The sequence below is a fragment of the Macaca nemestrina genome, chromosome 2, assembly GCF_043159975.1.
Source record: "Macaca nemestrina isolate mMacNem1 chromosome 2, mMacNem.hap1, whole genome shotgun sequence".
NCBI classification, from domain to species: domain Eukaryota; kingdom Metazoa; phylum Chordata; class Mammalia; order Primates; family Cercopithecidae; genus Macaca; species Macaca nemestrina.
The window spans coordinates 81,035,609-81,042,436 of NC_092126.1; the positions used below are offsets into that span (position 1 = coordinate 81,035,609).

Below are 6,828 nucleotides of genomic sequence, written 5' to 3' on the forward strand. Positions count from 1 at the left end.
TAGTCATAAGTAAAACTGAAAATTGATGCACTATGCTTTACTCTCTTCTATATGTGTGAGCAAGAAAGAGAATGTACACAGAGGGAGAAAGACAGTGAAACTGACTCTGTCTTGTCTTTTGAGGACACACTTCCTGTGTTGATATTCAACCCATTTGGAGCCTAATAGTGAGCTAGGATCCAACCTGGAGAATCGTTTGATGGTTGAAAAGGCAACATGATGAACAAGAGCCACCAGGGGGCTAGAAAGAAAAGAAATATAGAATCTAAGTTGGGGTAGATAATAGGATCTAAACTAAACATTATTATTTTTACTTTTGTTGGAGTTCATGTATTACATTGACTTCTCTCGAATTTTCTTGGGCTACAGAATCATGGATATGATGAAATAAGATGTTAATTTATATTACTTTCATTCTGTGTCCTTCAATCCCCCCAGCAGTTGGGTAAAGCTCTCATGTGCATAAAAGTCAGTTGGAGGGCTATTTAAAATTTTTCAGTCCAGGATCTGATTTTTCAGATTTTGGAGTTTGGTGAAGCATTCTGAAATCTAAGTCTTGAAAAAGAAAGGTCCTGAAATTTGTGTTTTTTTCCAAAAGCATCTCCACTTATTTATAATAAAGATATATATGTATAACCCTTTGAGATGTATGCTCTCATAGTTAATGGTAAATTAATTTAGATGATCTTTCTCAGCACTCCTCAGTTCAAGTTTCCTTTTTTTTCAAGAATCCATAGAACTAGAGAATTTTTCCCCCACAGAAATTATCTTTTGTTGCAAATCAAAAACACTACCTTTGGCCCAGTTTGAGCTGGATGGAAATTTCAAAAACTACTTATCTTTACATAGAGATATACGTATTTCTAGAGATTTCCGTAGATTCCACATTATGGAGGCAAGCTAAGTGCTTCAAAGTACCCTTCATCACCCCTTGAATCAAATCATGGCTGGGCTGCTCAGTTGCAAACAGCATTCCTCCTGCAATTCTCCTTAGTTTTGAAGGCTACCAAGGCACAATTCAGTCTTTTCTGGAAAACAACACAGAAAACAGAGAAGATCTTTTCATATTTTAAATGGTTGACTTCGTAACACATTCAGAGGGAAGAAGAAAACATATGATAATATTGTTAATAGATGACACAAACATTTGTGGTAATGGCCCAGCACATTGTACAGAGTAATGTGGATGGTTGGATGGTGTGAGTGAAAGTGTGTCAGCTGGCTTTTAGCCCACTGGCAAAATGTTTGGACAATTTGTGTTGGATAACTTGGTGGTGGATTTAAGGGAATTTGTTTTCCTTCACAAATGAAATGATGCATGCAGGATTTGATATGTAATTCTTTGAGTAAGAGGTAATTGCTATACACACTAACCAACTATTTGCATTTAGCTAGCAACAGTTTCTACTGAACTTTATCTCATGTTTCTTTTTCTTTTTTTTTTAAATTTATTTATTATTATTATACTTTAAGTTGTAGGGTAAATGTGCATAACGTGCAGGTTTGTTACATATGTATACGTGTGCCTTGTTGGTGTGCTGCACCCATCAACTCGTCATTTACATCAGGTATAACTCCCAATGCAATCACTCCCCCCTCCCCCGTCCCCATGATAGGCCCCGGTGTGTGATATTCCCCTTCCCGAGTCCAAGTGATCTCATTGTTCAGTTCCCACCTATGAGAGAGAACATGCGGTGTTTGGTTTTGTGTTCTTGTGATAGTTTGCTAAGAATGATGGTTTCCAGCTGCATCCATGTCCCTACAAAGGACACAAACTCATCCTTTTTGATGGCTGCATAGTATTCCATGGTGTATATGTGCCACATTTTCTTAATCCAATCTGTCACTGATGGACATTTGGGTTGATTCCAAGTCTTTGCTATTGTGAATAGTGCCGCAATAAACATACGTGTGCATGTGTCTTTATAGCAGCATAATTTATAATCCTTTGGGTATATACCCAGTAATGGGATGGCTGGGTCATATGGTACATCTAGTTCTAGATCCTTGAGGAATCGCCATACTGTTTTCCATAATGGTTGAACTAGTTTACAATCCCACCAACAGTGTAAAAGTGTTCCTATTTCTCCACATCCTCTCCAGCACCTGTTGTTTCCTGACTTTTTAATGATCGCCATTCTAACTGGTGTGAGATGGTATCTCATTGTGGTTTTGATTTGCATTTCTCTGATGGCCAGTGATGATGAGCATTTTTTCATGTGTCTGTTGGCTGTATGAATGTCTTCTTTTGAGAAATGTCTGTTCATATCCTTTGCCCACTTTCTGATGGGGTTGTTTGTTTTTTTCTTGTAAATTTGTTTGAGTTCTTTGTAGGTTCTGGATATTAGCCCTTTGTCAGATGAGTAGATTGCAAAAATTTTCTCCCATTCTGTAGGTTGCCTGTTCACTCTGATGGTAGTTTCTTTTGCTGTGCAGAAGCTCTTTAGTTTAATGAGATCCCATTTGTCAATTTTGGCTTTTGCTGCCGTTGCTTTTGGTGTTTTAGACATGAAGTCTTTTCCCATGCCTATGTCCTGAATGGTACTACCTAGGTTTTCCTCTAGGATTTTTATGGTATTAGGTCTAACATTTAAGTCCCTAATCCATCTTGAATTAATTTTTGTATAAGGAGTAAGGAAAGGATCCAGTTTCAGCTTTCTACTTACGGCTAGCCAGTTTTCCCAGCACCATTTTAAATAGGGAATCCTTTCCCCATTTCTTGTTTCTCTCAGGTTTGTCAAAGATCAGATGGCTGTAGATGTGTGGTATTATTTCTGAGGACTCTGTTCTGTTCCATTGGTCTATATCTCTGTTTTGGTACCAGTACCATGCTGTTTTGGTTACTGTAGCCTTGTAGTATAGTTTGAAGTCAGGTAGCGTGATGCCTCCAGCTTTGTTCTTTTGACTTAGGATTGTCTTGGAGATGCGGGCTCTTTTTTGGTTCCATATGAACTTTAAAGCAGTTTTTTCCAATTCTGTGAAGAAACTCGTTGGTAGCTTGATGGGGATGGCATTGAATCTATAAATAACCTTGGGCAGTATGGCCATTTTCACAATATTGATTCTTCCTATCCATGAGCATGGTATGTTCTTCCATTTGTTTGTGTCCTCTTTGATTTCACTGAGCAGTGGTTTGTAGTTCTCCTTGAAGAGGTCCTTTACATCCCTTGTAAGTTGGATTCCTAGGTATTTTATTCTCTTTGAAGCAATTGTGAATGGAAGTTCATTCCTGATTTGGCTCTCTGTTTGTCTGTTATTGGTGTATAAGAATGCTTGTGATTTTTGCACATTAATTTTGTATCCTGAGACTTTGCTGAAGTTGCTTATCAGCTTAAGGAGATTTTGGGCTGAGACAATGGGGTTTTCTAAATATACAATCATGTCATCTGCAAATAGGGACAATTTGACTTCTTCTTTTCCTAACTGAATACCCTTGATTTCTTTCTCTTGCCTCATTGCCCTAGCCAGAACTTCCAACACTATGTTGAATAGGAGTGGTGAGAGAGGGCATCCCTGTCTTCTGCCAGTTTTCAAAGGGAATTTTTTCAGTTTTTGCCCATTCAGTATGATATTGGCTGTGGGTTTGTCATAGGTAGCTCTTATTATTTTGAGGTACGTTCCATCAATACCGAATTTATTGAGCGTTTTTAGCATGAAGGGCTGTTGAATTTTGTCAAAAGTCTTTTCTGCATCTATTGAGATAACCATGTGGTTCTTGTCTTTGGTTCTGTTTATATGCTGGATTATGTTGATTGATTTGCGAATGTTGAACCAGCCTTGCATACCAGGGATGAAGCCCACTTGATCATGGTGGATAAGCTTTTTGATGTGTTGCTGAATCCGGTTTGTCAGTATTTTATTGAGGATTTTTGCATCGATGTTCATCAGGGATATTGGTCTAAAATTCTCTTTTTTTGTTGTGTCTCTGCCAGGCTTTGGTATCAGGATGATGTTGGCCTCATAAAATGAGTTAGGGAGGATTCCCTCTTTTTCTCTTGATTGGAATAGTTTCAGAAGGAATGGTACCAAGTCCTCCTTGTACCTCTGGTAGAATTCAGCTGTGAATCCATCTGGTCCTGGACTTTTTTTGGTTGGTAGGCTATTAATTATTGCCTCAATTTCAGAGCCTGCTATTGGTCTATTCAGGGATTCAACTTCTTCCTGGTTTAGTCTTGGAAGAGTGTAAGTGTCCAGGAAATTATCCATTTCTTCTAGATTTTCCAGTTTGTTTGCATAGAGGTGTTTATAGTATTCTCTGATGGTAGTTTGTATTTCTGTGGGGTCGGTGGTGATATCCCCTTTATCATTTTTAATTGCGTCAATTTCATTCTTCTCTCTTTTCTTCTTTATTAGTCTTGCTAGTGGTCTGTCAATTTTGTGGATCTTTTCAAGAAACCAACTCCTGGATTCATTGATTTTTTGGAGGGTTTTTTGTGTTTCTATCTCCTTCAGTTCTGCTCTGATCTTAGTTATTTCTTGCCTTCTGCTAGCTTTCGAATGTGTTTGCTCTTGCTTCTCTAGTTCTTTTAATTGTGATGTTAGAGTGTCAATTTTAGATCTTTCCTGCTTTCTCTTGTGGGCATTTAGTGCTATAAATTTCCCTCTACACACTGCTTTAAATGTGTCCCAGAGATTCTGGTATGTTGTATCTTTGTTCTCATTGGTTTCAAAGAACATCTTTATTTCTGCCTTCATTTCGTTATGTACCCAGTAGTCATTCAGGAGCAGGTTGTTCAGTTTCCATGTAGTTGAGCGGTTTTGATTGAGTTTCTTAGTCCTGAGTTCTAGTTTGATTGCACTGTGGTCTGAGAGACAGTTTGTTATAATTTCTGTTCTTGTACATTTGCTGAGGAGTGCTTTACTTCCAATTACGTGGTCAATTTTGGAGTAAGTACGATGTGGTACTGAGAAGAATGTATATTCTGTTGATTTGGGGTGGAGAGTTCTATAGATGTCTATTAGGTCTGCATGCTGCAGAGCTGAGTTCAATTCCTGGATATCCTTGTTAACTTTCTGTCTCGTTGATCTGTCTAATGTTGACAGTGGAGTGTTGAAGTCTCCCATTATTATTGTATGGGAGTGTAAGTCTCTTTGTAAGTCTCTAAGGACTTGCTTTATGAATCTGGGTGCTCCTGTATTGGGTGCATATATATTTCGGATAGTTAGCTCTTCCTGTTGAATTGATCCCTTTACCATTATGTAATGGCCTTCTTTGTCTCTTTTGGTCTTTGATGGTTTAAAGTCTGTTTTATCAGAGACTAGTATTGCAACCCCCGCTTTTTTTTGTTCTCCATTTGCTTGGTAAATCTTCCTCCATCCCTTTATTTTGAGCCTATGTATGTCTCTGTGTGTGAGATGGGTCTCCTGAATACAGCAGACTGATGGGTCTTGACTCTTTATCCAGTTTGCCAGTCTGTGTCTTTTAATTGGAGCATTTAGTCCATTTACATTTAAGGTTAAGATTGTTATGTGTGAACTTGATCCTGCCATTATGATATTAACTGGTTATTTTGCTCGTTAGTTGATGCAGTTTCTTCCTAGCCTCGATGGTCTTTACATTTTGGCATGTTTTTGCAATGGCTGGTACCGGTTGTTCCTTTCCATGTTTAGTGCTTCCTTCAGGATCTCTTGTAAGGCAGGCCTAGTGGTGACAAAATCTCTAAGCATTTGCTTATCTGTAAAGGATTTTATTTCTCCTTCACTTATGAAACTTAGTTTGGCTGGATATGAAATTCTGGGTTAAAAATTCTTTTCTTTAAGAATGTTGAATATTGGCCCCCACTCTCTTCTGGCTTGTAGAGTTTCTGCTGAGAGATCTGCTGTTAGTCTGATGGGCTTCCCTTTGTGGGTAACCCGACCTTTCTCTCTGGCTGCCCTTAAGATTTTTTCCTTCATTTCAACTTTGGTGAATCTGGCAATTATGTGTCTTGGAGTTGCTCTTCTCGAGGAGTATCTTTGTGGCGTTCTCTGTATTTCCTGGATTTGAATGTTGGCCTGCCCTACTAGGTTGGGGAAGTTCTCCTGGATGATATCCTGAAGAGTGTTTTCCAACTTGGTTCCATTTTTGCCCTCACTTTCAGGCACCCCAATCAGACGTAGATTTGGTCTTTTTACATAATCCCATACTTCTTGCAGGCTTTGTTCATTTCTTTTTCTTCTTTTTTCTTTTGGTTTCTCTTCTCGCTTCATTTCATTCATTTGATCCTCAATCGCTGATACTCTTTCTTCCAATTGACCGAGTCGGTTACTGAAGCTTGTGCATTTGTCACGTATTTCTCGTGTCATGGTTTTCATCTCTTTCATTTCGTTTATGACCTTCTCTGCATTAATTACTCTAGCCATCAATTCTTCCACTTTTTTTTCAAGATTTTTAGTTTCTTTGCGCTGGGTACGTAATTCCTCCTTTAGCTCTGAGAAATTTGATGGACTGAAGCCTTCTTCTCTCATCTCGTCAAAGTCATTCTCCGTCCAGCTTTGATCCGTTGCTGGCGATGAGCTGCGCTCCTTTGCCGGGGGAGATGCGCTCTTATTTTTTGCATTTCCAGCTTTTCTGCCTTGCTTTTTCCCCATCTTTGTGGTTTTATCTGCCTCTGGTCTTTGATGATGGTGACGTACTGATGGGGTTTTGGTGTAGGTGTCCTTCCTGTTTGATAGTTTTCCTTCTAACAGTCAGGACCCTCAGCTGTAGGTCTGTTGGAGATTGCTTGAGGTCCACTCCAGACCCTGTTTGCCTGGGTATCAGCAGCAGAGGCAGCAGAAGATAGAATATTTCTGAACAGCGAGTGTACCTGTCTGATTCTTGCTTTGGAAGCTTCCTCTCAGGGGTGT

The 6,828-nt window shown here is 39.1% G+C and overlaps 1 protein-coding gene across 1 annotated transcript in view; it reads left to right on the plus strand.

The window, feature by feature from the left end:
* LOC112422917 (EGF-like and EMI domain-containing protein 1) overlaps positions 1–6,828 on the plus strand; it is a 584,541-nt gene that overhangs the window by 176,041 nt on the left and 401,672 nt on the right. The window lies entirely within an intron of this gene.